The 15,112-nt window shown below is 37.5% G+C and overlaps 1 pseudogene; it reads right to left on the minus strand.

Moving 5' to 3' along the window:
* Positions 1–12,070: 12,070 nt before the first annotated feature.
* LOC113304943 lies at positions 12,071–12,845 on the minus strand (annotated as a pseudogene).
* Between the last annotated feature and the right edge of the window lie 2,267 nt (positions 12,846–15,112).

The following is a 15,112-nucleotide window of genomic DNA, read 5'->3' on the forward strand; positions in this document are numbered from 1 at the left end:
GCCGAAAGATCTTACACTATTCCCCGAAAATCCTCGTCAGTGACTTGCCAAATCAAGTCAGGATCGTCATTATTGAATGATTGACGAAATGAAAATCCATGCGCGAAATATCATATTAAGGCGAGGTAACTCACTTGAAGAATCTAAGTTGTGAAGGATCAATTGGAATAACCGGAAAGATACCATTCACGAAGTAAAGGTTGGCGAAATAAGGTTACTTGGCTGAAAAGATAATTGGCGAAGTCAGAAAATTATGGAGCAAGAAAAGAGACAGCTGTCCCGAAAAACATCCAAAGTTGTCAGCGAAAGAAAGGAAAAAACTTTAAGGAAAATGATCTGGACGAAGTATAAAGCATCTCCACGAGATGCATACGAAGTAAAATAAGTTGTACACCATTAGGGTCGATTGGTCTATAAATAGGGGTCCTTGGGCAATGTATAGGGGACGGATTCTTTGGAGGGGAGAGCTTTGCTAAGGGTGAGAGATTATGATTTCCTTGTAAACAAGAACTTATATTTTCACTACTTGGGATGATTAAACAATAAAGAATTTCTTATCTGTAACCTTTATCATGTCTTAGATCTGTTTCTTTTCTTATTTGGGTGTGCTACTGGATTTCCAGTAATTACACTAAACATGTGAATTAATTGATGACGTTTCAAACTTAACGGGGTTCAACCAGTGTGGATCTTCAGTTTACGTATGTGTAACTGCGATTTTATTTGTATAACTAAAGCAGTCATCCTCTTTACATGCTTAACTATTGGCGCAACCGTATACATCAGTCAGCTACATAGTTTTGCGTCAGACAATGTTTTGCTTATACCTTTTGCTAAATACCTTGTTAAGTATCTCGTTTCTTTTTGGACATCAGCTGAAGAGTTTAGCTAGAGAAGCAATGAGAGAAAGAGAAGACAGTATTAGGGTGTAATAAGTACATAAAGGCCATAGCTTGAGATTCTCGATGGCTTCGAACAATATATGTAGTACCACTAGCTAGTTTTATTGCTCACAGTGACTAGTTGCCTCTTCACGGCATCAGTGGTCACTTCCTATCATAATTATATAGCTACTAGGTATCACCCGGCCGTAAGCTCAACCTCTATCAATTTTATTATGTTGTTTGGTCTGCCGTTTGTATTCTTCAATAATTTTATAGCACAGCTTGTGGCCCCGGTTTGTTTTTGTCGGTCAAATCAGTCTGGAGTTTGTTGTCCCGCCCGTGGATTAAAAAATTTACGATCAAGCATAGTCCCAATATTAGGTTACCCGAGGGTTGAGTCTATAAATCAGCCGGGGGCCTAAGACCCCGATATTTTGTTGGTCGAGTAAAATTAGTCCGGGCCCTATAAACAGATCCTGGTAATTCATTTATCGGGTCAAATTAGTCGGGGCTTACAACCCCGGCCGTGGCCCCTTAAGCAGATCATCGTAGTTTTGTTGGTCGAGTCAAATTAGTCGGGGCATATAGCCCCGGCTGTAGCCCCATAAGCAGATCCTGGAATTTTGTTGCTCGGGTCCAATTGTCCCCGGTCGTAGCTCACTAAGCAGATCTTGGTATTTTATTGGTCGAGTCAAATTAGTCGGGACTATACCCTTAAACAGATCCTGGTATTTCGGATCAAATTAGTTGGGACCCCTTAAACAGATCCCAGTGTTTTGTCGGCGTGTCAAATTAGCGGGGACTTTCTGACTACCATAGCCATTAAACTCTTTGTAAACTAATATTTGGCACTAACGTTGGCCTCAATTAGAAAATTAAGTTAGAATAGGAATTTAAATTATATTAGGATACTTGGTCGATGTTTAGGATTTAATGACCGAGTTAGTCTTTTATCCACAATAAAAGTCACGTTCAAATCATCCACCACGTCACAAAAAAGAAAAGAAAATTAATTTCCACTTACTGGTCAAATAAAATCTCTTTTTTCACGCCAATAAATCAAGCCTTGTTTACCTAACTTGTCCATTCACTTTCGGAATCAATTTGCTTTATATACCTCACCTACGGTAGTAACCTAATCAGCAATAACTATTACCTCTTTCTTTCTTAGTTTCAGTTCTGTACCTTCAGATATACTAACACAGCCGACGTCAAATATCTATTGAGATTTGAGATTAATATTTCTAAGTGTTCTTATTTACATCGATTGGAAAAGCTGGAATGTGAGTTTAACAGTAATGATGCAAATTGACCGTGATTCGACCATTTTCCATTAACAGAGTTGACTATAAGACAAAATTTAAGAGGCATAAAACTTCCATGGTCAAATTGAGTTTTACAGATGCCTACCGATCATAAAAAAATAAGAGTTTACAGATGCCTTCCTGATTGATCAATTTGGGTCTTTTTCACAACTACGCACCAGGGTTTGTAAATTGATAGGATGGAATTTTTAAATATACACCCATAAAACGAACAGAATAAGCAAGTATTCCTAGTAGAGATACATAAATCAAAGTCAATAATCAGAAAGGAGATCTAGATATTGTGAAACGAATTTGTGAGAGAAAAAACGGGATATCTCCATGGAATCCAACACCAACACTAAAACAGGGCCAAGTTTCCCTAACTCATTGGTCCTGATAACATGCAATTTCCATAGCAAACCCTTGGCATCGTAGGAAGCAGAAACACGAACCTGGGGCATAAATTTTATGAGACAATGCAATATTGGAAACTCTAGTGCATTCCGGAATACTAAACGCTTAACAACCTTAACATCAGCACAATTATTTTCAGGATCTAAATATAAAAATGAAAACGTTGTTGTGGTAAAACTATTTCGGATTGGTTTTCACATACTTATGTAGTTTCAAAGCAATATACCAACTCTTATACATGAAGTATCCTCCGAGTTTTATGCCGAAGTTTCTGGTGCTGTCACTTCAAACCTTCGAGTTACTGTGGAATTTCATGGAAGGGTGATTGATCATCAAAGCAAAATCCCCGTGGAAGAGCTATAAGGTTTCCACTCACTGTTACTATCGATTTTTTCCACTGAGCTATAAGTTTTCCAGCCATTAATCAGCTTGTCACCACATCACCAGTTGGAAGACTGTTACATGTTTCATCTGCCAAACACATCCCGCTACAGAGTACAGACACGATAACCCCCAACTGAAGAGTGAGCATGGGCTTTCCTTGAGATCTGCACTAACTGTAATGCCTGATCCAAAGCATTAAATACGGACAATATTTGGGAATGTGAATTTTCTATACTGAAAGCAATTTTTATACTGAAAGCAAAATAGGATAACAAATCAGATAACCAAGAAGAGTACTTTCATTACAAACAGGCATTGCAATAAGAATTAAAATCCCACTGTAAATTTCAGTACTGCAACCATACAATTAGAAACCAAACACACCCCAGGACCAAAACAAATACGACTCCTCACGCTACGAAAGAGGGTTCACATGCTTGGAATCTATTCTTCTAAATCAAGTAAAGTCATTTGGCTTACCAAGATACACACTATATATGTGGACATAAATTCAAGCCATTATGCTCTCTCGATACGCTAGCTTTAGTATAAACATGATACCGATATATAGGAAAACAAATCAATAAATGTAAGCCAGAATAACAAAAACGGAATGGATTAGATATGGCCAGCCATGTTAGCGGACAGGGCAGAGACATGGATAGGTTAAGGTTAGTTATAGTGATGGTTAGGTTGTGGAACAAAGTAAAACTTGATGCGCAGATTTGATTATGTACATGGTAAACAAAGAAGATAATTGTATAGATTGATTACCTCATAGATTAGAACATAAGTACATATATTTGAAATAGTTAGAAGCGGATGAATTGGGCTGTTGTTGGTACTCTAGATGGCATCTTTAGCATTTTATTTGCTGCCAAAATCAACACACCTGCAAAATAATATTGGAACCATTTAAATTCAGCACGAAGTTGACTTGAATTTAAACTAATATTGCATCAGTCCAGAGAATGGTATACGACCTTAAGGGTTACAGAATGTGAAAATTACAGCCACACCCATTCTTACACTTTTCCCTACTTTGAAACCCACGCCCAGAAATCTAAAGGCGCGCGCCCATTTTTTAAGAAAAAATTATTCTCTACCCAGAATTATTGAAATTTAGTTTTATTGTGAGATTTACCATACTATTCTTCTTTCTTCTTTTCTTCTTCTCTCTTTTTATCGTGAGGTTAAACATAGAAAGAAATCGAGGAAAAGAAAGAAGAACTCCGTCAGTTAGTCGGTAATCATTACAGTGTTGAGCTTGTTCTTCACGTGAATTCGAAGAGAAACCAGGGAAGATGCTGTGTTGGTGGATACTGAAGGAAGGAGAGATGAATCTGTGTGTCTGTGATGAGAAAGAGATGAGGAACCAAAGAATTCTTGATGAAAGAGTCAGGGAAGAATCGATGAAATTAGTAGATGGGTCTCTTCGATTGGTTGAGGACAGAGAAGTTAGTGTTTGTATGATGTTTGATTCTGTGAAGAAATTTAATGAAGAACTTGTGTGATTAGATGGGGTTTGAGGGGTTAAAGGTGTTGATGGTCATGGGTTTGATTTGAATTTGAGGTTGACTGCAAAATAGATGAGTTCTGATTTGGTTTGAATCTGGTTAAGAAGCTACAGAAAGTGAAGAGACTCAAGGGTTGGAGATGGTGATGAGAAGTCAGTTAAGAACAGATTCTGGAGATGAAGCAGCTGTTGTTGTTGAGAACATACATATTTTCTAGTGGTGTTGGTTACTGTGGAAGGCCTGGTATGGAGGAAAATGATCTATAATGGATGCAACGGGTGCGTACGAGTTGCAGTCGAACGAGGTGGAGATAGGGAAGGGAAGAGGTTGGTTGCAAGCAATGGGAAGGGAAGTAACAACACTTTTTTTGATGACACTGATGCAGGTAGCTACTTGTTTGATGCAGTTGCAGGCAAGAGGTATGTCATCTGTGGTCACACACATTCCCTTTACTCTTGTAACTCCGCCGCAACAAATCTGTGATGGCCTTGAATCTAAGCCGGACAAGTAACTAATACAAGCAGCTAAGTTCGGAGCCACATCCAAACAAGTGAAAGCTTGAGTTGGTTCTGTCATTATCATCAGATGCGCCGTTACTACAACCAAAATAACACTTATAACCCTACCTTGGGTCTTCATCATTTTTGATGGAGTTGTCGTTATGTGGGTTAGACAGATGTTTTTCGATGGAGTTGTCTTTCTGTGGGTTAGGCAGATGTGTGGAAGAAGGGAGTTCGCTGAAGTTATTTATAGATGGTCTTAGTAGTCTTCTAGACATTATTTGGTATGATTTCATGCTTGCGAAATTCTTGTTAAAGCACAATTTATGTTTCGACTTTTAACTGAAAATAGGATGTTGTTGTAACTGAAGACAAGCAGGTGATGTTTATTGCTTAGTCATCAGTCTTCCAACCATCTTATGCATCCATGAAAATGGATGCGTAACATGTTATACGGCTATGAAAATAGATGCATAACCTGTTATGCAGTTTGAAAAGTTGTTGCATTACTTGTTATGTAGTCCAGCAAATGTTTGCATAACATGTTATGTATCCAATTTTTTGTTATTATTGGAACCAACAAAAACAAAGACTGTATAACTTGTCATACACATACAATAATATCTGCATAACATGTTATGCAGTCGAGAAAATTGATGCATAACCTGATATGCATCCAAAATATTGCTGCATAATGCATTATGCATCGAGAATATGGATGGATATTGCATTATGCATCAATTTTTTTTTATGTACGCACTAAAATCAACCAAAACAATGGTTACATAACTTTTTATAGACGCATAACTTTGTTATGCAGACGCGTAATTTGTTATGCAGTGGAGAAAATGATTGCATAATTCTTTATGCACCTGCAGAATGTGTTATGCATCTTTTTTGGTGGCTGCATAATGGTTATGTATCAAGTTTTCGAAAATTTTGCCTAAAATTATGATCATCTCCGATTTTTTCGTGACAAACAAAAAATTGATATTCGTGTTTGTACTCGTTGCGTAGCTCTCTTAAAAGGATTTCCAACGATATAAAATTTGTAAAATTCCAAGGCGCGGATTTTTAGATATGTTATATCCAAGTTGCGTTGCCAATTATACCCCTGATGCATAACCCGTCATGCGGCTGCATAATCCGTCATGCAGACGTTTTTAATAATTTCAGATAATTATGGGTGTCACGGTACCCAAAATTAATTATGGGCCTGACAATGAGAATATTATTTATTTTGGGCCTCCCCCTAATTTTGAATCACTACCCTTAACTTCTTTATCTGAGCTTCTTAACTCAAGCGGACTTTCTAGAAGGGTGCACACCACATTTCCTGGTACTTTATTTATCCTCATTGTTGTTTCTATTTCTTAATAGTGCGACAGATCCAGGGGTAGTTGAAATTTGAAACAAACCTCATGTAGGAAATTCCTTCACATCTTTCTTTTCTGGCTTTTGGCATCTTCTTCAAAGATATAACTGATGCGTCTCTCATGTTTGATACGCCATATATGATTCAAACAGCTTAGTGGAAGTAATGGCAACTACAAGATGAAACTTAGCTTATATAAAGACAACTCTCTTTATTGATGTTTAGAAAATCTCTCAAAACTAAACACAAGCTCTAATATTGCTCCTATGATCAACCACAACTTTGGTGATCATATATATATAGAACTATGAATTCCTTTTCCTAGTCCTATTACCTTATTACATGTCTTTCCTTTTCTTAGAACTAGATGACTTCTAATTCCCTTAGGATTACATCAATTTCCTAATCTTGTCCTAACCAACTTGTTAGAGATTATCTTAGGCTTAATGTTGAAGTTTAACCAACATTCTCCCCGTTAAGCTTCAACCTTCCCCGTGACATATCTTGTACTCCAATCAGTTGTCTCATTTCTTAAAACTTGATCCGAGCTAATGCCTTTGTCAATATATCTGTTTTCTGCTCAGTTCCTGGTATGTGTTCAACGTTGATGATCTCCTTCTCGATACATTCTCGTATGAAATGATACCTTTTGTGAATGTGTTTCGTCTTCCCATGAAACACTGGATTTTTAGTGACTGCAATTGCATACTTATTATCAATCTTGATGAGAACTTTTTCAGGTTCTCTTCCTTTGATTTCACCCAACAGTTCTTGAAGCCATATTGATTGTTTAGATGCTTCTGTTGCGGCCATAAACTCATCTTCACAGGATGAGAGGGCAACGGTGTCTTGCTTCTGTGAACACCATGTAATAGGTGCTTCTCCTAGATAAAATATATGACCAGTTGTACCTTTTCCATCATCTTGGTCAATATTATGACTGCTGTCACTATACCCAACAATTCCTTTTGATCCTCCTCAACCACACTTCAATCCACAGCTGATTGTTCCTCTTAGATATCTCAATATCTGCTTTATTACATCACCATGAGACTTGCGTGGACTCTGCATATAATGGCTTGCTACTCCCACAGAGAAAGCCAAGTCTGGTCTTGTGTGTAATAAGTATCTTAGGAATCCAACATTTCTTATATAACTCGTTGAATCAATCTCTGCTTCTTCTTGTGCCTTTGAAACTTTAAGTCCAAACTCCATTGGTATCTTAGTTGGATTACAAGTTTCAAGTCCTGCTTCTTTCAAAATTCTCCTTGCATAAGCTTCTTGTTTAATCTGAATCCCATCTACTCCTTGATGGACTTCTATGCCAAGGTAATAAGTGAATTTTTCGAGGTCTTACATCTCAAACTTTGATGACATTTCTCTCTTGAACTCATTGATCACCTTAAGAGAGTTGCCAGTCAAAAATAGATCATCTACATAGACTGCAATCACAAGAAGCGTTCCTTTTCTTCTCTTTTGTATACAGAAGTTTCTTTAGAACACTTTATGAATCTCATTCGCTTTTATATTTGATCTAACTTTGTATTCCAGGCTCGAGGGGCTTGTCTTAGACCATAGAGAGCTTTTGACAACTTGTAAACCTTATGCTCTTGTCCTTTTACTTCAAAACCTTCTGGTTGTTCAACATACACATCTTCTCGCAATTCACCATGTAAGAATGCTGTCTTAACGTTTAAGTGGTGAATTTCCCATGATTTTGATGCAGCTTCTGCTATTAAGAGACGAATTGTATCTAGTCTAGCAACTGGTGCGAAAACTTCATCAAAGTCTATGCCTGATTCTTGAACGTATCTCTTAGCTACAAGTCTTGCCTTATATTTGTTAATAGTTCCATCAGCATTTCTTTTAACCTTGAAGATCCACTTGAGGCCAATCACTTTTACCCCACCTGGCTTATCAACTAGAAACCAAGTCTTGTTTCTGTTGATTGAAATAATTTCTTCTTCTTCTTATTCTTCTTCGTTATTCTCAGTGTTTTCATTATTCTCTTCTTCTTCTTGATTAACATCATTGTTTCCATTTGTATTGATGATTATGGGTCCTTCGCCTTCATCAATTACTTGACCCCATCTCATGTGAAACATTCCTGGATCCCTACTTGTTCCATCATTAGTTTCTTTCTAGTTCCAGTTTGCTTTTTCATCCAATACCACATCTCGACTCACTATTACCTTTTTCGTTGTTGGATTGAATAATCTGTAAGCTTTGGATCCAGGCTCAATTCCTAGATGCACAAGAGTCAGAGATCGATCATCTAGTTTCTTAAGAGTTGCAAAATCAACTTTTGCGTATGCTTTGCAACCAAACACTCTTAGATGATCTATATTTGGTTTCTTCTTTCGCAAACTTTCATATGGAGTCATGTCTTTCAGAGCTTTCGTAGGTATCATGTTTATTAGGTATGTGGAGTGTCGTACAGCTTCTCCCCATAGATAATTAGGTACCTGCATAGCCTTTAAAGAACTTCTTTTCATCTTCATTAGAGTCATGTTTCTCCTCTCCACCATTCCGTTTTGTTGTGGTAGCCCTCGAACCATCTTGTTCTGAGACATAGTTTTTAAGGTTCTGAAACTTATGTGTCCTAACCTTGCGTGCCACTTCCATGTCTGATCTTCAAGTCTCATATTCAGACACAGTGGCCTTCCAATCATGAGACTTATCTTGTAGAGTCTATTCTGTGAGCTTGAGACTCTAACTAAAAGTCTTCCACTTGGGTCATGAACTGTTAGATAATCTTGTCGCATTCTAACATCACATCCAACTTCTGTAGCTTGTCCTAGACTCAGGATGTTGCTCTTTAAATTCGAAATGTAGTAGATGTTTGTGACGAGTTTCTGTTCTCCGTTCTTGCTTTGAAATAGGATTGATCCTTTCCCTTCAATCTCTACATAAGAACCATCTCCAAATTTCACTTTTCCTTTGATTTTCTCGTTGAGTTTAGAGAAATAGTGTCTCTTACCAGTCATGTGATTGCTGGCTCCATTATCTAAATACCAGATTCCTTTTTCTCCATCCTTTGATTCGTAGTTCTTTGGTATTAGTTTCCCTTCGTTTAAGAATACAACTTCGTGCATGAAAAGAGTTGTATCTCCTTCCCTTGTTTCATTCTTGTTTGCTTCTTCCATCTTTTGTATTCTTTCAGGGCATACAGAGGAGAAGTGTCCTAGTTTATCACATCTGTAACAAATAATGTTTGATCTATCCTTCTTTTCTTTCCCTTGGTTTTGATCATTCTGACTTGTTGTTCTATCTTGTGAGTTAAACCTTCCTCCCCTTCCTCGGCCTCTGTTTACTCTACCACCTCTTCCACGACCTCTTCCTCTTGTCACAGAGTTTTGTTGGTAAGCGTTTCTGTACAAGAGTTTTCCTTGAGTTTCTCCATTGTTTTTTCATCAAGGATTCTCTCTTCATATGCTTTCAATCTTCCAATTATATCTTCATAGCTAGTCTTCTTTAAATCTAAGACTTGTTCGAGAGAAGCTATGATATGAATATACTTGGATCTTGGTAAACTATTGAGAAACTTCTTTACCAGTTTATCTTCATCAATGGATTGTCCAAGTGACACAGCTTTTGAGGCTATCTCTGATAGTTTCCTGCTAAGCTATCAATAGTATCAGTATCTTTCATCTTCACTCTTTCAAATTCAGACATTAAGGTTTACAGACGGGCTTCTTTAACTCGATCAGCTCCGAGATTACGTGCCTTTATTGCATCCCAAATTTTCTTTGAAGTTTCCTGTTCACCAACTTCTAGAATAAGACATTCTGGTATTGCTTGAAAGAGTAATCCAATGGCAACATTGTTTTTGTCTGGGTCCAATGTACCAGGATCAATTGTTTCCCAAACTTTGTAGATTTTCATCAGTACCTTCATTCTCATGGCCCATACTGTGTAGTTTGTGGCGTTGAGGATTGGAACTTGTATTGATGGTGGCGTGAAATATTTTGCACGTATGATGGTGCTCTCGTCTCCCATGGCTCGGTGTAGACAAGCTCTGATACCAATTAATGGCAAATACAAGATGAAACTTAGCTTATATAAATACAACTCTCTTTATTGATGTTTAGAAAATCTCTCAAAACTAAACACAATCTCTAATCTTTCTCCTATGATCAACCACAACTTTAGTGATCATATATATATAGAACTATGAATTCCTTTTCCTAGTCCTATTACCTTATTACATGTATTTCCTTTTCTTAGAACTAGATGACTTCTAATTCCCTTAGGATTACATCTTTCCTAATCTTGTCCTAACCAACTTGTTAGAGATTATCTTAGGCTTAATGTTGAAGTTTAACCAACAGACAGTTCAATGTGAAACCCGAGGAAAGTAGAAAAACAAAATAGATAATGAACATGGTAAGCTTTTGCTAATGAAGTTCCTGGCCAAGGTACTGCAACCATACAATCAGAAACCAAACACACCCCAAGACCAAAACAAAAACCAGTAAAATAAATTACCTGAATCATGAAGAAAATCAAGTAAAACAACGAATCTTCACAGAAGATAAACAATTAACTGAGTGAATTATTAATCTGAAAAGATTTAAATCCAAAATTAGGGTTCGGAAAGGAATTCTGCGTCAATTAGTCTTCTTTGTGAATTTTGTCGAATTGCAGTGATCGATTGTCGTTGATGGTGGCGATGGATATGGTGGTGGTGGGGTTCGGCTCGATTGATTCTCGTCATATCTGAATCAAACTCGATCATTCTCCATAACTCTTCAATCTTGACCATCATCATCCACAGCTCCTCTGTTGAATCAAATTTCTCAATCTTTCTGAAATACTGTGGCACCAGAGTTTCGATTAAAAAGTTCGAGTTGCTATCTAGGATTCGTATAGGTTGCAGAGGAGAGAACTCAGAAGTGAGTGAATAACGAAAAAAACTTATATAAAGAATACGTTATACGCGATTAGTGTCGGCATTAGGAAACCTCTTTATTAAAGCTACCGTGACAACATCAGGAAAGCCAGGGCATCCCACGCTCGAAAATATCTCTCGTCCAACTATCGATCTGCGCCGCAGGATGACGAAATTGATGGCCGGATATATCCGGATAGACTGACATCACTTCTTTTTATAATATTGATAGACTAGAGGTTCCCATCATAAAAATATTCTGCCACCAGGTAATGGTTGTCCATGTCATGGTGTGTACTCATCGCTAAAAAGGTTGTAGCCACTCACGGCCTAAAGCTACAAAAGATATTGTTGTACCTACTGTTATCGATGTTAATGTTGCTAGTCATGTGATCGATGATGCTGATGAGTAATCATGTTTGATGGTTAATCATGTTTTCCTGGTAATCATGTTTGATGGTTTATAACAGTAGGTTGATTGATGATCTAGCTTTGTTTTCCCTTTCGTCTAAGTTCAAGTTCTATATACACTAGCTTTTGTTTAATGAAAACCAAACCCCAAATCTTCCAAATAAATTAAGTAAAGAAACTAACTAGACAGGCATAGCAAATAAATTAAGATTTGAACCAAATGAAAGCCTGGCTAGTAAACCTACTAGCTCGTCCACAATCAATCTGGTACTTTAACGGTTCCCACTTAGGTTTTTTGCTTAATACGTGAGAAAAAACTACCTAGCCCTATAAAGCAGATGGAGGGAATAGGAAATTTTATTAATCACCACATTCACATCAATAAAATTAAAGAAAATTAATTTGGACCTCGGAAAAGGATGTTACTGTTTTAAACTCATGAGTTTCTGGAAGAGGTGCATTTCCCGGCCGGACAGAAATCATGACCTCCAAACCTGCTTCCTTTGCAGCCACAGCTTCTTGAATATCATCTGTTATAAATAAAATCTCTGACGGCTTACCAAAGGACCGGGAAATCTCCACGTAACTACGCGTTTCTTTTTTGTTTACTACCGTGATATCAAAAAACCCATCTAAATATTTTGTCAAGTCTCCATAAATTGAATTGCCAAAGAGAAGTTGTTGAGCTTCCATGCTACCACTTGAATATACGTATACCTCAAATCCGGAATCCTTCCACCTTTCAAGAACTTGTGCTACATCCACCCTTTAATTCATTATTTGCGTATCCAGATCTCCATATATGACTCTGCAATTCTTTCAGCTAGGTAATTTTTCTGTCAGCTTTCATCATTGCTTCCACATTAGCTACCAAAGAATCAATCACTTGCGCCTTGCCAGCTTCATCAGGGACAATGGGTAGGACGCCATGAACAACACCTTGTTTCAAATCGTTATCAACTTGAGCACGCAACAACTTAATATCATCTTTGGTTTGTTGAGTATCATATGTTGAAGTTAAATGCTTCCTTACGTTATCACGAGCATACGGGAAAAGAACTTCAGTTACGAATGTTATAGGAGTTGTTGTCCCCTCGATGTCAAGAACGATACAGCCTCCATTACTGCGAGATGTAGCCCTAGTTGACCCAACAGCATTCATTGCTGCCAGAATCTTTGTAGGTTTGAGTTTAGAATTTTTAGATAAGTGTTTTCGAGTTTTTCTCATGGAGTCATGGGGTATTTATATACGCTATTAGCTAGATCTCTATGCATGGAGTTTCATACAAACTAGGAATCCTTAAGCGAATCCGAAATCCTTGACGTACCAAATTAACTAAGGGCTATTATGGAACACGCATTTTGAGTTTAACACAAACTCAAACTCTTATGGCCGACCAACTCACTAGTCATTATGATTGTGAATATTCTCGAACCAAATTATCACCCAGCTCTCTCTGAATTATTTTGGTCTGACACTGGAAGTTGCAACTGTTGGTAAGCGTTTGGATGAAGTTTCTCAGAATCAAAAGCGGCAACTTGGATTCTCCCTTTAATCTGCCAACCTGTTTCTCTAAAGTAGCAACCTCTTTCTCTAGAGTAGCATTCTTAAGTGAAAGTTCTAGTTTAGAACAGCTAGATTCAAAACGAGATTCAGCCAAGATCAGTCGTCAGTCGTCGATGAGATTCCTAAAAAAGAAGAAGTTCTTATTAACAGCAAATATGCGAGGAATCATAGTAAATTTAAGGGAAAATTGGAAAAATGCCTCAATATGAGATGCAATGTTGGAAATCTGTCCCAACGTTAAAAATAGTTGGAAAAATGCCCCATTTCGTTAACTTTGACATCCAACCCAGTTAAGTCACATGCGTAAAGCCACCATCACCACCAGAACTACCATTAATACCGCCGCTTCCACCACCAGAACCTTAAACATGAACCCTAAACCCTCAATCCTGGATTTTGAACCCTTAACCGTGAATTTTGAAGGACGTATTTGTCTTTTTATTCGCGTGTGTGGGCTCACACATGTGACTTAACTGAGTTTTTGACGGAATGGGGCATTTTTCCGAACTTTTAAATGTTGGGGCAGATTTCCAACATTGCACCCCATATTGGGGCATTTTCCCAATTTTCCCTAAATTTAAAATATGAAGAGCATTTACAAAGACATCTAGAGCAGTGTGAACATTTGAATCCAATTGGGCACAGATCTCTTCCCTTGAAGCTTTGTCAGAAGGAAATTCGCACAACAACTTGCTCAGAGTAGAACAAATTTGGAGTTTAAAGGGGTCATTGGCAAATTTGGAGTTTAAAGGGGTCATTGGTATGCGAATGACCAATATTAAGAATCTCAGATAAAGCTTCAGAAGCAAGATTCACATTCTCCAAAATTTTCTTATCAAGGGAAAGGGTTTTTAGCAAAAAAGAGGAATGTGGAGAAAAAGAAGAGGCAAAAATGGAAGAAGAGGGAATTGAAGAACATCAAAGTTCGCAGCAACATCCATATTATCTTTCGCAGGGACCACTTTGTCTAAAGTAAGGTTCACATTTTCAATCAAAGGAGGAGTACTTATGAAGGTTGAAACAATCAATTCGGTATCCGTAAACGTCGTAGAGGAAGGAGAGGGAAAGTCACTTATCTTAAGATCATTACCAATATTGTCTTTAGGAGGAGAAGAATGAACATTCGCAGAAATAGATGCTAATGCAGAAGAGACATGAAGAACTGTAATAACCTGAGTTGAAGGAGTGGTTTTTGAACCAAATTTGGGAATAGAAAGATTGGAAGTAAGAGTTGCAGGCTTGCGGAGTTTCTTCAATTTAGGTTCTTTTCCACAGTTAAAAACAAGATATTTCTTACTCCTTTGTTATGAAAAGGCTTCCTTTTGTGAGATTTTTTACCGAGTAAGATGCATTTTCTGCAGCTGCCGAATGGACAACAACCGAGTAGCAGTTTTGAACCGTAATTTGAACAGATGGTGTGATAGTTGCACTCTCAAGACCCAAATTACTAGTAATGGTAACTAGTAAAACAATTATTACTCCATTGTTTGCCATCTCGTTGTATAATGCTGATTGGACTAAATCAAGAATATAAATTTAACGATAATTAGGAGATAGCCCTACAGATGTAACGATAACAGCATCGTGATCTAAATCAATGTCCGCAGGGTTAATTAGTAGTAGTCAAAATAAGAATATAAATGCAGGGGAACTCTGAGCATAAGAGCTCATCATCGTTCGGATCAAGACACGCATGAAATCATGTTATCGATCATAAATGAATTCGTAAGACAAGTGAAATCAAAATACATAATTTAAATGAGATAGTGATTTACGTGGTTTAGCACTAAGGCCTGTGGATCGACCGGTGTTACAAAGTTAATAGAGTGACTTTGACTAAAGAAACGAAGATAAGATAAATT

This window comes from Papaver somniferum, chromosome 8 (assembly GCF_003573695.1).
Source record: "Papaver somniferum cultivar HN1 chromosome 8, ASM357369v1, whole genome shotgun sequence".
Lineage (NCBI taxonomy): Eukaryota > Viridiplantae > Streptophyta > Magnoliopsida > Ranunculales > Papaveraceae > Papaver > Papaver somniferum.